Below are 16,761 nucleotides of genomic sequence, written 5' to 3' on the forward strand. Positions count from 1 at the left end.
AGAAACTGTTCGAGAACTTTGAGACGACAATAAACGCTCTGAACAAGGCTGAAAAGTCTGTATTAGCGTGTGCTGGTGTAGTCCCAGCGAAAGAAAAAATCGTGGAACCAGTCGAAAGACCTGTGAAGAAAAGCGCCTCCGACTCCGCAGTGAAACAACCCGAAGAGATGGCTGCTCCTTCAAGTCCCAAGTCCCTGTGCGATGCCAGCGCATCTTCTCAACGCCTCGGTGACATCGCTCACCGAGGTCGTAGAGGTCACAGCGCAGATGAAGCTACCATCGGCGGCGTCCATAGAGAACCTAACCTGGTCCGTGTGTGACACGGTGCAAAACTTCATCGCCGCAGTCCAGAGTGCCGGGCCGAATGGAGGTGGACCAGGCGCAAGTGCAGAAGCTGAACGATGACCTAGGACAGCTAACGCTTCTGTGGCCGAAACTCCCAGCGAAGCTTGTCTCACGCTTGATGAAGCTGCAGGGCGAAGGTACAAAAGGAGATATCTGATGTGGGCATCAGCAGTGCCGTGCTGAAGCAGGCTGTTCAGAACATGACAATCCTCATAGAGGAAAGTGCTGAGGGCGGTACGCCGATCGCAAAAGTCGTCAAAAAACAACTGGCCAACGTCGCGGAAGCTGTGGAAAAGTTGAACTCCGCCGTCTCTGCTTGTAACCGAGCCGTGAGGAAGCAAATGGAAGAGGTGACGTCCAAGGATTCGGATGCACTCATCAATGAAAGGGCCACTCCAGCTTCCGGGAAGCTTCCGTGCTGCTGACGGAATTGGCCTGCAGCGCAGTCGCTGCCAACGACAAGGACAGTCTTGGCCGGCTTTCTAACCTCGGTCAGACCGTGAAACATGAGACCATGACGCTCATGGCGACGATGCAGCGACAGCCGCGCGCCATGCCAGAGGCGCAGGCGGTACGCTTCGTCGCCACCGTCAACGAGGCTGTCGATTCACTGCTCGACACGGCTGAGTACGCGCTAAAAGCGGCCGGGCCGGACCAGGCGACGTCCGACGCTGTCTGCGCCGCGGGTAAAGACAATAACTGAGCGCGGCCGCGCCGCCCGAGAGGCCGCCGCGCGGCGCGTGGCTGAGGTGGCCGCGACGGCGGATGCGCAGTGCGGTCTTGCCGGACGGCGTTGCGAGCAGCTGGCGCAGAGCTTCGCGGCGCTGACGTCGGCGATCGAGGACGTGGTGGAGGCGAGGTCTGACTCGCCCGGCTCCGAAATCGCACCGCAGCGGCGCGTGGTTCGCCGAGAATTGTGAGCGTGTCGAGGGACAACTCGAAGCCCGTCGCGGAGTCCTTGATCTCGAAGCCGGCAGATTCGGAAGAGACCCTGGACGTCATCAGCGAACAGAGTGAGGCGTTCTACCTCTCGTTGCTGGAGCTGCTGGTCGCGGTGCGAGCGCGCCCGACGGAGGATATACGTCCACAGCTGATGGAGGCGTGTACAACAGCTGCGACGACAGCTGGAGCCTCTGCCGAGTATGCTTGCTGGCGCCAAGTCTCACCCGACTACAGGCGAGATTACTGAAAAGGCATCCAAACTGAAGAAGGCTGTGATGACGCTAGTGGCCGGAAGCAAGAAGAGTTTGCAACTACAGCCAGATATCAAGGATGAGATTCTCACATCGTGGGTTAATGACGTCACAGATGCACTGTCCGAGATGCTCCCAGCAGGCTCGGAACAGTCTTCTGAGTTTGCGATGGATGCAGAAACGATTCATCCATCTGATGGCGAAACCATGGACTTTGATAACAGCTCGGATGCCATACAGAGGCATAAAGAAGCTGTTGATGCTTTTGGCAAAAAAGAACAGGACGTGTCGAATTTAACAGATACCGCTCTTAACGCATCAGTAGCAGCAGAAACAGCAGCAGCAGCACCACCAACAGCAGCAGAACAAAGCGATTCAGCTAAGCCACATAAACAGCTGAGTGAACCCGCAATTTTTGAAGTTAAAAGGGTTGCAGCTGAAAGGTCGCCTGAGGAAGATGACTCGAACCTGACCACAAATGCCCCCAGCGAGATAGAAGGAGACTCAGCCATGAAACCTATTGTCGAAGAGGCCATAGGTAAGCTTTCCAAGAGTGTTAAGGCCGCTATTGATGGACAAAGTGTCGAAGTAGGATCTGCTACATCCGGAGCAGACGCGCTGGCCAACATTTTGGACAATATTGAATCTCAGATTAACGCCCAGGACGCTCCCAATAATGCAAAATCTAAGCAGGCCGTCGCTGAACTGAAAGAAGAAATTACCGAGCTGGGCAAGCTTGTCCACCAAAAATCCTTAGAAAGGACTGAAACTTATGAAGCTCCCGCAGAGGACGTTATAGAGGGAATGACCGAGAACCTGCAGCATAGTCTGACTTCGCTGGCGTCCTGCGTGAACGAACACTCCGTCGATTTGTCGTCTTTAAAAGATGAGATGGTCGCTGAGAGAGCAACCGTGGTTGCGTCCATAGTAAATGATCTATCAAAAATAATTCAGGACAGTGAAAAGAGCCGAAAAGGTACCGCTGAACAGTCTGTCAAAACAACTGTCACCGACGCTGAAGCCACCAAGGAGCAGGTCGTCATTGTGTGCGACAGTCTGAACGAGAGCGCAGAGAACTTCACCGAGGCTCTGGTGGACGCCCTCTCCTCGCAGCCATCGCCAGGCATGCTGCGTTCGCGAGCCGACTCGGTGAGTGACGTCATCAGTCAGCTGTCAGCTGCGCTAGGCGGCGTGACAGACAGCGACGCCGTAGCGCCGCAGCTGCAGCAGCTGAACGAGACGATGCTGCAGCTGGCGGCGTCGGTGGAAGGGTCGAGTCAGACGTTCGACGATGCGACCCCACTCGACAATCGCGTGCTGGAGGAGCTGGTGGCGCCGGCGATCATGGAGGTTTCCGCCAATATTCACACGCTTCGCGAGAGTGTGAGCAGTTTTACAGCGCGACTGGTCGAGGTGCCGTCCGAGCTAATCCCCGAGGTCACGCAGAACCACGTCGGATTGGTACGCGAGGCGGCGGAGAATATCTCTCGTGCCGTGCAAGAGGTCGGCAGCGCCATCAGCATCGCCGTGGAGAAGTCGCGCAGCGAGGGCTACACGTCCAACGAGGACGAATCCAGCTCCATGCTGCTGGACGACGTAGTGCAGGATCTCTCCGGGGGTAGTGACGGGGCGGCGGGGCAGCGGACCTCTCCAGGGCGGCGAATCAGCGACTTGGGGCCTCTAGGAGACAGCAAAATCGACACTGAAAATATCCTGAACGTAATGTCGGCCATCGGCTCGCTGAAGCTGCTGCAGACGCTGGCGAACGACTCAGAAACGCTGACGGACGAGGTGGGGCGTGTCTCGGCCGCTGTGGAGCGCATGCGCAGTCAGTCACCGGTGGCCGACGAGACCCCGGCGCCGACGCCGCGCGAGGTGCGCGCCGTCTGCGGCACACTGCACTCCAGCATCGAGGAGCTGACGCGCTCCGTGCGCGACATGGTCTCTAGCTCCAGTGCCAACTCCGGCGACGTGGACTCCTCGCTGATCAGTAAGATATCCGACTACCGGGACACCTTGCTCAGCGTGTCGGCGGTGACGGACAACCTCGTGGCCGGTCGGCCGCAGCTGGTGGAGGACGGCGAGGGCGTGCGGACCAGGATAGACAACCTCTGCGTGCAGGCGGACACCATCCTGGCGCTCACAGCCGAGAAGTCGACCATCGCGCGGAGCCTGCAAGACGTGAGTGAAGGAGGGCACACGCTGGACTCGAACACCAACAAAAAGCTGCAGGGCATCTGCGACATTGTCAGCGAGGCGCTCGAACGGCCGCAGACGACCGAGGCTCTGGGCATTGAGGCAGCGCTCGCCTCCGAGGCGCCTTATCTGATGGAGATCCTTCTGCACCCCGAGAACCTGCCGAGGGCAAAAACGTTACCAGTGGAAGGCCAGGAGAAAAAGACTGCCGTCGTGGAAGGAGTGGAAGTGCTAAAAGATGTTGCCGACGCGACGCACGTGTGTGCTAAGGTAGAGCAGCTTGCAGTGGAATGTAAAGACGAGATTCCGGCGGAGACTGTTAGCTCAGTTCCGGAGAAAGAAAACAGCGCCATAAAAACTAAGCCTGACACGGATGCGAAACGAGAACAGCATCATGAGCTCGAGACACATTCCCCGACACTGCAAGCTAGCGATGAAACATCAAAATCCGTCGGGATACCATTTTCGGAAGAACTGAGGACACCAGAAGCTTTAAAAACATCTGACAAGCCTGAACAAACTGAGATAAGATCTAGTCCATCTGCACCTGAGCCACCAGAGGATGCAATAGCACCTTCACGTAAAATCGCCGTAGGCAAGGAAACATTTGAGGGTAAAGAGGAGGCAATAGGGGATGCTGTCCCGCAGGTACCAGTTCCGGGTGTGAGCGATTTAGCCACCAAGGAAACGTCTTATGTTGAGTCTCCCGCTGCTCAGAATTCACCTGAGTTGGAAGCACTGGTTCCAAGCGAATCCGCAGATGTCGTGGAATCGAGTCTTACTGAAGCAGCTACAGTCGAGAAATTGCCTGCGAAGTCAGCGGAGAAAAAGGAACCGTCACCTTTGGCACCAGTTGAAGCCAAGGAATCAGCCACTGAGAAGTCGTCAGACGTCCAGAATACGTCTATTTATGAACCTCCAGAGGCCCCGTCATCGACTCATACGGAACCGGTTGAAGCCAAGAAATCGACTGGTAAGCAAACGGCTGAAGTCATTGCATCGGCCATTGAAAAACCAGAGATGGTCGGTGAGCTCGTCGCTCAAGAGCCATCTGCAGGCAAAGATGTTACCGTTGAGGAGTCAGCCGTAGTAGAACTGGCATTGGCTGAAGACACCCAGTCATCAAAAACATTGACACCTCCCTGCTCGACTTCACTGGATGCAGCTGCAGCAGATTCCACTCCAACTCTTTCGCCTTTGGCCTCTAACTCAGCTGAAGCCCTTGATTGCGCGGCAACACTGTCGGACATTGTGAAACGCGCGGTGGGCGGCGAAATAGCCACCATTCGGGAGGCTGAAAGCGCCGCCGAAAAACTGGAAAGGCTCTAGAAACGATGGCTCAGGTCATACAGGAAAGCTCGCACGACCTGCCTGGATTCCGGGCGCAATCGTCGACTATAGGTAAGGACCTGGCGCAAGTTACTGACGCCCTACAGGACACCATCAGAAGCGTGAGGGGTACAAAAATGGCAACAAAAATACAAAAGGAGTCGCATTGACATAATTGGCAAACCGGCAGCCGAAAAGGTACGCGACTCCGTAGCAGCCCTCGTTACCAGCTTTCAGGAGATGACTGATGCGCTTAGCGCACCACCCTGGAAAGAACAGGATTTCAGCTTGCACAAGGCCAAGCCCAGGCCGTTTCTCACCGGATCCAGCAGCTCTCGGACGCCATCAGCACAAGCACAGCGTGCGCCTGGCAGCCGTGGGCAGATGAAGGGCCTCGAAGCCAAGATGGTGGTGGCAGAGAAGGCTGGAGAGTTTGGGCGGCGGCGCTGGACGGCCTACTCTGCGCCGTGGAGCGGGCGCTAGGTAGAACGCGGCCCGGGTGCCGATGCCGTCGTCAATCTGCCAGGCAGCCACAGCAGGCACGCTGCTGCCAAGATGGTGACGGCAAGTGACGAGCGTCACCGGCGACGACCGCGTGCTGCCGGAGCGCGCGCAAGAGGTGCTGGAAGCCAAGTCTGACTGCGGCGGCCAGCGACGCTGTGGACGTCGTCACCAAGATGCGCGGGGTCGTGCCATGCGAGGACCTTGCTGCGGTCCACCCACCTCTTCGGCATCGACTGGAGCAGTTCCAGCAGCTGAAGGAAGAGGCGCTGGCAGTCCCAACGACGCTGGCCAAGGTCGCGGAGGCTACGCCAGTGCCGCAGTTCAGCGATGTGTTCGTGGACAGTGTGAAGGATATGACCTCTGCGACGGGTACTCTCACAAAGGTGTTACGAGACATCGGTGAGGAACATGCGAACGCCACAACTGTTTATCACGGTCGGGAGGCTAGGAGGATTATCGGTGAAGACCTGGGCGCTCTTAAAAAGTCCACCAACGAGTTTTTCGGCATGCTTGTCAGCAGTGGTGCTAGTAATAGCTCGCCAACCAAGTCTTGGTCATCTGAAGCTGCAGTGGTATCAAAAGCTGCCGAAGATGTCCATACCTGCATCAATGACTTGCATCTTTTGGAGCCATCCGTCCGTGAGAAAGCAATGCAATTAGCTCCAGTGACGTCATGAAAAATGCTGTTAGCGGTGCTGAGCAAGTGTGCGAAACAGCTAGCTACGCTGATGGATAGGGTTCCCGAGGGAAAGTCAGTCAGCAGTGCGTCTGGTGTGGGAGATGTTGCCAAGTCTGCTGATGCTGTTACTGAAGAGATGGACATTCGACTTAGAGTCGGGTACATCTGAGAACGATGTAAAAATTGAGACGACGGCTGAAGAGCTTCAGACTATGGTGGCATCATGCGTGAAAAAGATAAGAAAAGAACTTAAGCTGATCGATGATGAGTTGGAAATGGAAGAAGAAGAAAGGAGAGCAGAAAATAAAAAGAAGAAAATGGAAGAAACCGAACAGAAAGCGAGAGAAGAAGAAGAACAACGGACGAAGGAAGAAGAAGACCGTAAAAGAAGCTTTCCGAAAAGAAAGAACAGATGGAGATAGAGGAAAAATTGAAAGAAGCAGATGACGAGAAGAAACTTCAAGCAGAGGCAGCCAAGCGGAAGAAGAGAAGAAAGCAAGAACGCAGAAGACAAAGATGCCACAAAACAAGCCTAAAGAGCAAATCAGTAGCCGCGGATCAGAACGTACCTGGAGCCCATGGTAAAGGCCCAGGTGAACCTTTATCGCCGTCAAGGATAAACAGCCTCTCGGTGCAGATCAAGCGAACACAAGTAAGGACGTAGTTGAAGCCAAAGCAGCTAGCAAACGTTGAAGCTGGTACGTCAGCTGAATCGAAATCTGGGAAAGAAATTCAACCGACAGAAGCAGCTAGCCTTACCTATAAAACCACCCGGGAAGCTAGACAGCGCCCTCATCGAGGAGCGTGTCATTCTTCCGCCACAGGACGAAATTGAAGGAAAGAAATGAAAATGACAAGCGAGCCCGCCACGAAACCCCCTGATCCAACATTGTGCCCGATTCACCAAGAGCTGCATACAGATGATGCTGGTACCGGGGAGCTCGGGGAGCATAGTACTTTGCCAATTTCTCCCAGTGATCTGCTTACACGCTCTGCAAAAGGTTGAGAAAAGTGCAGTTGATCAGCCCGTGTTAGAGGCGAGAGCAACAAGCAGCATTACTCTCTCTGGAGATTTAGGGACATCGACACTAGACATGAATCAGACAAGGCGGCTTGGATGTCGCTGAACGGAGAGGACTCACCCGATGCAGAAACTGGCGACTGAAGACATGAACACGGCGAAAGTCTGCCTCGAGAGAGCAGGATGATGAGCCACCAGTGGCTGAGCCCATCAGTGACGTCTCCACAACTAAGGGATGCTGCTAACAGTGAAGCCTGTGCAGGAGCCGCTCAGTGCTAGTGCCACCCAAGCGATTCGTGATGACAAAAATCATAAAGCGAAAAAGTCAGGGAAGCCTAAAGAAGAAACTACTGACAAAGCGTCAGACAAGGGACCACCAGAAACAAATGCAGCCGGACAGACCACAAAACGAAACGAAGCCCCGGAAGTTGCACCACTGCACCGGAAGGACGAGCTCGTCACGATCCCCTCGAAACGAAAATAGCTTAAACGACCGAAGAAACGAGCGATACGAAGAACGCGGAAGAGAAACTACGAAAGGTATGCGCACGTCCAAAAAAGAAAAACGCACCTTGTGACACCAAAAAAGCTGAGCCTTCCAGAAGGCTTAGCAAAGGCGAAAAAACCGGCTACAAAGCAGCTTAGCGAAGCGGACGGTGCGAGCAACGATAAAGAAGCCGGCTTGGAGGATAAACCAACTTTACACTCGGCAGATCTTGGCAGTAAGGACAAAAAGACTAAAGTTGACAAATTGAGAGACGAAAGAGACGGGACGAGCAGAAACGAGAGGAAGGGAGGCGGCGATGACTTGTGCCGATGAACTGAAGACATTCCATTAGTGATGCGCACCGAAGATAAACTGGCCAGGCGCCGTCAAAAAGTCTGCATCCAAATCTGACAGCTCACAGGACATTGAACCAATAATCGGCAAACGTAAGGAATCATTGGGAAAACCGCGCGAAGCAAAAGAAGCGGAACCGAACGCTGGAAGTAGTGCTGAAATTGAGTCTAGTTCTGAACAGCATGCCGTCGATCTCATTTAACTAAAGAGAAACAAAAGTGTAATCGGACGAGACTGCCGGAAAAAGGCGTCTAGAGACACACAAAAGCTAGAACAGAAAAGTCAAGAAGCCAGAGGATTTGCTGCTGCTGCCAGTCGACTCCGGATTGACACAGCAGCCTGGTAAACCTATCCGAGGATGACGGAAAAGATGCGGAAAAGCAATTGCCATCAAGGAAGCCACACAAGGAAGTGAAAAAGGAATTGGAAGAGGAGCCAGAACCCGAATTGCTGGAGGAAGCCAAACAACAAGGCAAGCCAGTTGCAGTTGCCGCGATGAGGTAAACATTCCAAAGAAAGAGCATACGGTGAAACAAGATGCCGTCGAAAGCCATCCTCTCAGGAAAAAACCGCCAACGGAGGCAAAATCGGAGGACAAAGAAAGCCGTCCGAGCTCAGAAAAGAAAAGAAGCAAAAACTTCAAAAGCATCTACCGGTGAAGACAAATCTCTAGGTGCTACTGAAGACACAAAGACCACGCCTCCGCAATCAGAAAAACCTGCAAAACTCGAAAAGACGAGAAGTGTTGAAGGAGCCCCCGTCAGGTTCCTACCTTTGAGCAAAGCTTTCCTAAGCGGGACGACGGTGGTGGATCTGAAATCACCAGAGCCGGCCCAGCGACGAAGGCGGGAGAGCGCCGATCACTACGCAGTAAGTAGGATATTTTCTTATGCAGACTCTGTCACCCTCGCATTCTACTCAGTCTGCACTCTGGGCTTAGTCTCCGTGGCATGCGCAGCCAACAAGTTTGCTGTATGACTTCTTTTTCCAAACGCAGTTTGCGTACAAAGCATGGATCATTGCCAAATGAACCAATTATATCTTACTACATTAATTAGAAACACCTGATATCACGAATCGTACTGAATATAGATTCCGAAAGGTCTCGCGGCGGGCATTACCTCTGTTCGTTCAAACTGGTGCCTGGGTGCAGTATCGAGAGACCACCGCCAGCTTGCTGTCCCCAGGAGCACCGTCGCGACCCGCGCAAGCGTCCTCGCTGGAGCACGCGCCTGCAGGACCGCACCAACCATCGTCGGCACCCGCGTCAAGCTCACTTGTGCCTGCATCTCCGAGGACGACGCGCCCATCGAAGTCGATTGGTCAGTCCCTCGGCGTCCGAGAACACCCTCGAATTGTTTATGTGTGGAAGGGAGGGGACTGTCCTCTTTCCTTATATGCGACATTGGTTTTTTTGGCATTTAGGTCTATATATCAGTTGCTCTCACATTATAAGCCAGGGTATAAATTGTCAAAACTGCAACCCCTTACACCAACCATCCCCAAAATGGAAAAAACATTCCTGGATACTAATGAAAAAGTGATTACCTAATGACAAATGCGGAGCGGGCTGGTTATTGGTACAGCCCCGTGGACAATGGGTGGATGGGTAAGGGAAGTCCTCCCCATAAAGGGCTCTAATCGGCACGCTGACCGACAGGTATCGCAACGGCGCGCCCCTGAACCCGGCGGCCGACCCGCGCCTGCGGCTGTCGCTGTCGCCCGAGGGCGTGGCGTCGGTGGAGATCAGTGACGTCGGCCACCAGGACGCCGGCGAGTACACGTGCACAGCACGCAACGTGCACGGCCGCGCCAGCTGCACGGCCGACCTGCACGTGCGGGGAGGCGCCATCGAGCCGCGCCCCAGCCCGCCCACCTTCCTCACCGGACTCCGAGGTACGTCCACCGGTGCTACGCTGCGACCTCCTCTTCTGTTAAGAAGTTGGGTTCATTGATCCCGGTCAGCCGGCGAGCTGTTTACCCTCACCTCACGAGCGGGAGGGGGAGGGGGTGCAGAGGTCATGCCTAGGTTTTGGTTCAAAGCGGTTGATAACGCCTATTTCTGGTCAGACATGTTCTCCGAACGGGTTTTCTAGATGGATTTTCCTAGATTCCTCTCTCAGGGATGTAGCACCTTCATTCTGATGTTTTTGTTCGCCTTGGCCTGACGTGGCATATCACAGGCCACGCTTCTCGGCTTTGGCTGGTCTCCGTCCGAAAGAATTTCGAGAGTCATTCACCGCCGTTTGCCGAATTACCGTGGAAATCCATCAGTCCTTTAGGTGACAGGAAGTGTCCATAAAGTAAAGTGCTAATTTGACCCATATAACCTTGTTTTACTGCCAAAGATTGCATTTACTATCGTTCAGTTGCACCTATCCGACACAGTTTAACAAAAACTGACCAATGCTGTTTTCTCCGCTGCCCTAGCCTGGCCCGCAAATTTTCTAGCTCGTAAGGACCTCAGAGACACCCTCGAGGGGCGAGTGTGTCTCAAAAATATTCGAAAGGGCGAGATCAAAGCATGCTTAATAGAAAAATACATCTCTTCAAAAATTCGTGCCTCACACTAATGTAAAGTGATGGGATCACGCTTTACGAGCAACTTAAAAAATTGGTCCAACTGATACAACTAAAGGCTATCGCTACTTCAAAGGATTGCCATTGGTATATCATCCATCTTTTTACTGTTAGCCCACGCACCTAACACCTAAGAACTTCATTACATCATGATAATTATTCAAAATGTATGTGCAAAGCCTGGCCTGCACATGCATTCCGAAGTCAATGCATTGCGAAGTTTGATCACTGTGATCCGTTTATTTTGGCATGTTCTGTCGCCCGTTACTTCCATTATTTCCGTGGGATCTACCATTTTACAGGGCGCTAGTATTTGTTGCTGGATCTGTCGTGACTGACTCGCTGTCGTAACCTTACCTCAGTGTCCTACTTCTGGAGGACGACGTGCTCATCATCGAGTGCCAGATGACCGGTCACCCGCTGCCCAAGGCACCTGGCTCAAAGATGACTGTCAAATGCCACAAGTCAAGCCGCTTCCACCAGACAGTGTCGGAGGACGGCATCTGTGAGTGTAACGAGACCTAACCCACGGGCATTCTTGCCCGAGGACGGCATCTGTGAGTGTAACGAGACCTAACCCACTGGCATCCCTGCCCGAGGACGGCATCTGTACACCCGAATACATCTGTATCAAGTATCCGGAGTTATTGAGAGAAACTGTTTTGACAGGGCTGCGCTGATACGTTTGAGCTTCATGTTAGGTAGGTTCTGTCAATAATACCACGGTGACAGCTGCCGCACGACGTTGCTTTTGCGCGACCTTTCGATTTGATTCCGGTCGCATGATGTGGCTGTTCTCTCGCAGGTAAGCTGCTAGTTAAGTCCCCTCATGAGGGAGACAACGGAAGTATACGTGCGTCGCCGAGAACAGAGTGCACAAAGATGAAATATCGGAGCAGATCACAGTGCCAGGTGAGATCCTAGTGAGGTCCTTTGAGATCAGGGAGACATATTCAGTTCCAATGATGGTACCAAATCATCCTTTGATTCATTTTCACACTCCGTGGTTTTCATGCTCATTCTAATCCCCCCCTCCCCCACTAGGCCGCTGGCCCTGAGTCGGCCAACGTCGTTGTCTCAATGTTTCCCTTGCCGCTGTATCTGCGCCTCAGTTCGCACACCCTCAGGTTCACGTCTCGCCGTGTGGCAGAACGTCGGTCAAGGAGGACGCCTTCGCCGGAGCGGGCCGACGTGGGTCGGCCGCCAGTAGGCCAGTCTTCTTGGACGCCCTTCGGGACGTCGAGGTCACGGGAGGGTCAAAACCTTGACCTCAAGGTCAGGGTGGCCGGTAAGTGACTGGAGAGGTCGTGAGACTGGTATACTCGCTTGCAGATGTCTCCGTAAGGGTGAAGGCTCGGCGTAGGATAGTGCGTATTCGTATAGCTTATACCACAGGGTGTTCTGCATGCCATGTATGAAGCACCTATGTGATAAGTCCTAGGAATGGTTATCTATCTTACAAATAGCTCGCACCCAATGCACCGCTGTGAATTAGTCAGCATGTAAGCACTTTGAAATATACATTGCTGCAGTGCCCAGACCGTACCGTAGTCTGCTCGTGACTGGCGCTCAGTGTGCGCGAGCGGGCCGCTGGACGTCCTGCCCTGACGCGAACCATGCCCGGGCAGCCGCCCGGCCGCGGTTGTGACGTCACCCGGCCCGCGGCGTGACGTCACCCGGCCGCGGCATGACACGTCACGCCGGCCGACCGTGGGTGACGTCAGCGCCGGAGCGGCCGTCGGTGACGTCGCAGCTGGAGCGCCTGGCGCGGTACCCGGCGCCGTTCCACTACCACTGTCCGCCGGCCTGGAGGCGCCTGGGCCTGCTCCGGCCCCGCATCGTCTACGTCAGCCGCAAACACTACCGCACCGGCACCTGGCCTGGGCTGGCCTTCAGCATACCCGAGTATTACCCCAACCGCTACATCCGCGCCCGGCTCCGCGACATCGGTGAGAGCCCGACGCCGCCGGCGGCGACGGCGGGGGGCCTGTGACGTCACACGGTGTGGCATTGTCTGAGGCCTTCAGCTGAACCAGTGCGTGCCGGAGGTATTTCGTTTATTCCGCGTGCACGCGCTGACAAAATCGATACATGCCGGTGAGAAGCGACACGGTCATGTATACACTGGTGAGACCACACGACTCGGTGAGATAATCGGGTTTTCCTAGCCTCGCTGCCGATGTGTAAGTTGAGCCATGGACGGTGATAGTCAGATTTTGCATCCATAGACGTAGTCCATGAATGTTTATGGTTGTCAGTAGACGGCAGACATCAAGATTGTGTGTGGTGTGTGTTATTTGATACCTAAAATGTGATGTCTACTCGGGTTTATTTTCCATTGGTATGTATTTCTTGCTTTTGGCATTACGTTTTCATAATTAGATATATCGCGTACAAAACATGTAAAGTTGCAGCTTAAGATTGTAAGGTGTGCTGCACTGGGTTACTGTTGCCAGCAAACGTCGTGTTTTACATATTCAACCGAATATAGTCTTGAAATGCAAGTTTGGCATGCTTTTTTCATAAATATGACAAAACCGGAATGACGCTCTGTAAGCACTTAGAAATCAGACCAATTTTGTGACAACTGAGTTTTCACCGACACACTGATCCCTGATCACTGCTGGATCACACAAGATCACTGCTTGTAGAAGTACAACACGATTCTATATAGACTCATATTCCATTTTTTGTAATGCCAATCGAGCATCACGCCCCTTGGCCCACACCCGCCGCAATAGCCGCCACTGACCGTCGCCCGCGGCGTGCAGGTACCCCGGTGCCGGACATCACCTGGCTCTACAACGGCCACAGCGTCCGTCAGTCGTCGGCCAAGCTACGGGCGTGGGGCCGCTTCCCAGACTACACGCTCTCGCTGTACGGCTTGACCGCCTCCGACCTGGGCAACCTACTGCTGCCGATCCTCCAACGCGCACGGCTCGGCCGGCTCGTCGGCGTACAGTCAGGTAAGCCGCACCGCCGGCGGGGTCGGGTCGGCATACAGTCAGGTAGGCCGCACGGCTCGGCCGGCTCGTCGGCTGCAGTCAGGTAAGCCGCACGGAGCCGGCGTCGGCTACAGTCAGGTAAGCCGCACGGCTCGGCCAGCTCGTCGGCTACAGCCAGGTAAGCCGCACGGAGCCGGCGTCGGCTACAGTCAGGTAGGCCGCACGGCTCGGCCGGCTCGTCGGCTGCAGTCAGGTAAGCGGCACCGAGCCGGCGTCCGTCACGGCCGGTAATAGGGACGGCCCACAGGTTAGACAGACATAGTCGGTGTCTGGTCACGGCCCGTAGCAGGGGCGGCCGGCAGGTCAGACAGGCAGAGTCGGTGTCTGGTCACGGCCCGTGGCAGGGGTGGCCGGCAGGTCAGACAGGCAGAGTCGGTGCCCGGTCACGGCCCGTAGCAGGGCGGCCGGCCGGTCCGATGGTCCGACATGTGGCATTTACAATGGGCGCAGCCACAAATGGACAATATCCACATCATCTGGTTGCCGCAGTTCAGTCGTGAAGTTCCAACTGTAACTACGGTTTACCTTGCCTGTTGGGCCTGGCATGCAGTTTCAGCCGTTGGAAATTGCTATGCGCCAGTGTACAAGATTGAGTATGGACATTTTCCAAAATAAACTGGTTTATGTGGCATCATGACTCACCGAAACATTGTTGTAGCCTCCGATGTTGCTTATGAGAGGCGCGGCAAAATACCCCGGATTGTAGGCATGTGAACTGGCGTGCTCTATGCGACCAAGCTAACGTAGGTCCGGTATTTTATTTGCTTCCGCATAGATACGAAGTCCCACGACCGGAGTGTGTGTAGGAGGATGACTGAGAGTGTCTGCTGGCTGCCGTTGAGGGCGCGCGCCAGAGAGTGTCTGCTGGCTGCCGTTGAGGGCGCGCGCCAGAGAGTGTCTGCCGGCTGCCGTTGAGGGCGCCCGCCATTTCTGACGCCGCCGTTGTCTCGCCGTGCGCAGCTTCGGCGTGTCCGGCTCTCGACGGCCGCCCCGGATCATAGAGAAGCCGGAAGATATGATCCGCGTGGCGAGCGGCGGGGACCTGCTGCTTACTACCCGCATCACCGGCGAGCCCCGACCTAAGGGTGAGGCCGGGGCCGGGGACTGCGGGAGGGATTAGGAGGGGACCTGCTGCTTACCACCCGCATCACCGGCGAGCCCCGGCCCAAGGATGAGGCTGGAGCCGAGGACTGACGGAGGGATCAGGAGGGGACCTGCTGCTTACTACCCTCATCACCGGCGAGCTTCGACCCAAGGATGAGGCTGGGGCCGGGGACTGACGGAGGGATCAGGATGGGCCTGCCGCTCACCACCCGCGGCACTGGTGAGTTTCGACCCAAGGGTGAGGCTGGGGCCGGGGACTGACGGAGGGATCAGGATGGGCCTGCCGCTCACCACCCGCAGCACTGGTGAGCTTTGACCCAAGAGTGAGACAGGGGCCGGGGACTGCGGGAGGGATTAGGCGGGGACCTGCTGCTTACTATGTCTAACCTCTGCCTAACCTCCGCCCTTACTCGGGCAGTCACATTCCACAAGGGCCGCCACAACCTGCTGGCGTCGCACCGCGGCACGCTGGAGACAGTGGGCGAGCTGCACCACCTGCGCCTGAGCGGGCTGCACTACTCCGACTCGGGCACCTACTGCATAGAGGCTCAGAACTGCGAGGGCGTCGACCGCTGCTACGTGCTCATCAGGGTACGTGACGCGGCACGGTGGCCTGTTGCTGAGAGAGCAAGTCGTGAGAAGGTGAGAGGGTGATGAGGTGCCCAGAGTGTGTGCTGCGGCTTTGGCTTGAAAACGAGGGATTTTGATCTTGCCCCAGTGTCAGCATAGCCACAGCAACTCAGCACAACACATGCAGAGGCTGCTCTGTTTTTGGTTATAACGCACAGCCTCGTGGCCCATGGATTTGCGCTTTCGTAAATTGAGTATATATATATATATATATATATATATATATATATATATATATATAATATATATATATGCCACCATAAATGTCAAAACTGCGGTTTTATGCGGCAGCCGTGACCTCGTAATGTTCCTCCCAAAAGAAACCCCGGTCTCCGAGCATCATCCCCCGTGCGCAGCGCCAAGCCATTGTTCCACCAACACACGCCCAGAGTCCCTGCACGCAGCCTGATGTACGGATCGTGACGACCGTTCCTCCCAATACTGAAGCCGACCACTCCTCCCGAGGCTAAGGCCATCCGCTTCGCCCGATGCTAAGACCACCTACTCCTCCCAAGGCCAAGATCGCCCATTCCTCCCCGCGCTGAGGCCGCCCCCTCCCCACAGGTGAAGGACCCGAACCGGGCGCAGACACCCGACTGGGACAGCCGCACCTCGTCCCGTCTGATGGCCAACGCCGAACTGAGGCGGACCCAGCGCTACACACAAGGTACCTGACGAGCAGACGGCCCCGGTGGCGCCCAGCATCACACGGCCGTCGCGCTGGCTCGGCTGCTCTATGCTCTGCCGCCGCCGCCTCGTGCCATGCGGATAGATGACATGCTGTGCAATGCTGCACAGGAAGCTATGGCGTGCTCTTAAGGGTGGCATAACTGAGCGGACACAGCCGAAGAGCTTGCAGGGCTCTGGCAGGACAAGTCGCTTGTATCCGGTGCCGTGAGGCAAGTTGGCTTGTGCGTCATCATGACAGCTGGGGTTGGGGTTCAGCAGAAGCGTGTGCGTGCCGTATCTAAATCCGAGGATTTGTCGCCAGATGTGCCTGGCCCCCTGCCGAGCTTGCCATTTGCCAAGGACGTGGGGCAAAAACTGGGTCTCGCTGGGCTGGCCACGGCCCGCTCTACAACGGCGGTGCTCCATCCTGTCGTACAAGGTGGAGGCCTGGCTCAAGTGTGAAGACGCCATGGGGACACGGTAGGACGCGGGAAGGGCAGCAACATGATACTGGTGAAACTCTTACGCAAGCATCGCTATGTTGTGGACGGTAGTAGCAAACCATACTTTCTTTAAATAGGAGTCTTGGTAACAATTGCACTTGTCTGACACGCATCGAATAGGCAAAATCACGTTCATATGAGGCGGATCGTATTCCAAGCGAA

This window comes from Pollicipes pollicipes, unplaced genomic scaffold (genome assembly GCF_011947565.3).
Source record: "Pollicipes pollicipes isolate AB1234 unplaced genomic scaffold, Ppol_2.1 Scaffold_4295;HRSCAF=5057_pilon_pilon_pilon, whole genome shotgun sequence".
NCBI classification, from domain to species: domain Eukaryota; kingdom Metazoa; phylum Arthropoda; class Thecostraca; order Pollicipedomorpha; family Pollicipedidae; genus Pollicipes; species Pollicipes pollicipes.